Source organism: Mastomys coucha, unplaced genomic scaffold (genome assembly GCF_008632895.1).
Source record: "Mastomys coucha isolate ucsf_1 unplaced genomic scaffold, UCSF_Mcou_1 pScaffold16, whole genome shotgun sequence".
NCBI lineage: Eukaryota > Metazoa > Chordata > Mammalia > Rodentia > Muridae > Mastomys > Mastomys coucha.
Window position 1 is genome coordinate 3,658,707 of NW_022196898.1, and position 1,340 is coordinate 3,660,046.

A 1,340-nucleotide genomic window follows, 5' to 3' on the forward strand; every position below is an offset into this window, starting at 1 on the left:
AAATGCAAACTCACTTATCAATCACTGGGAGGCAAGAAAAAAGAATGTTATCATTCATATGCTTAGATACTGGAGGAGGAGGGCCTGGGAAGGAGCCTACAGAAGACCCCTGGGAGAGTTCTAACAATAGCTCCTTAAAACGAGGCTTTAAATGGTCTCCACTGATCCATATTTTTAGAAAATTGTTTTGACGCAGCCTGCTTGTCTGTAAAATCACTGCCAGAAACAGGAATGAGAGGGAGATAAACACACAGCTGTGATCTCTCTTTTTATGCCTCCCATGAAGCCCTGTGTAGTACGCATCTCGCTTGACAGCCTTTGATTAGCAGCTGCTGGGGTCTACTAAGAGGAAGGCTCATTTCTCTCAGGTGCTGTTGTCCAGTCCTGAATAAGCCAGGGCTGTACCATTGAAGACAGCCCCCCCTGGAGAGAGCCTAGGCTGAGCCACCTTGCCACAGCTGGGAGAGTACTCTCTTTGGAACCTTGTAATGGAGTGTTGGCTGGCTAGCTAGTGCATGCATGAGGAAGTCTGGGTCTTCTTTAGGGTGACCATGTGTGACTCTAAACCTCTTTAAACATGATGTAGCCTGTACCAGTCTTCTCTGGAACTTATATCTTTTCTCTCTGTCATATTGTGACATTATAAAAACACAACAAGCTTTGGGTAAAGAATATGCATTCATTTTGCTTCGGATGTTTTTGTTGTTGCTGCTCTTGTTTTGTTTTGTTTTGTTTTTTCTTTCTTTGACTTGGGGCTGCCATTTAATCCCCTCAAGATGTAGCTTAGCTTCCTTCTGCTAACACCAAGTGACATATACTTATAGAAAAGTGGGTTTGGTGTTCATACACAAAGAAGGCATGGGATGACCCCAAAATATCTCACTGGGGTATCAAATTTAATATTTGAGGAAAATATTTTTTATATATTAAATAAAAAAGATTTTCTATGGCATAAGATAGAAATTTCCACGATGATTTTCCAATAAATATGAGAAAAATAAATGGTCCATTCTCTTTTTCTTTGGGGATATTTTTATGGAAAATTTAAAAAAGAATCATTATGTCATTTTGACGATTCCTTTTAGCCCTTGCATTGGGGAATTTAATCCCCAAATTATGAACTGTCTATTATGAGTTCCACTGTGTATTCCCAGAACTAATATGTTGTGGTTCTAATTCTCAATATCTTAGGATATGTCCCCATTTAGACATAAGCTCATAAAATTGTGGTTTAAAAACAAGTGAAGGCAGTAAGTTGAGACCTGAGCCATCTGATGCTTTTGCAAGGGGGAAATGTAGGCCTATGCATGTGGAGAGCCATGAGAGGACACAGCGAAGCA

At 40.1% G+C, this 1,340-nt stretch overlaps 1 protein-coding gene across 1 annotated transcript in view; it reads left to right on the top strand.

Annotated features, from left to right (window-relative positions):
• The window catches only part of Lhfpl6 (LHFPL tetraspan subfamily member 6), a 201,221-nt gene that overhangs the window by 154,260 nt on the left and 45,621 nt on the right, over nt 1–1,340 (top strand). The gene's annotated exons all lie outside the window — the stretch shown is intronic.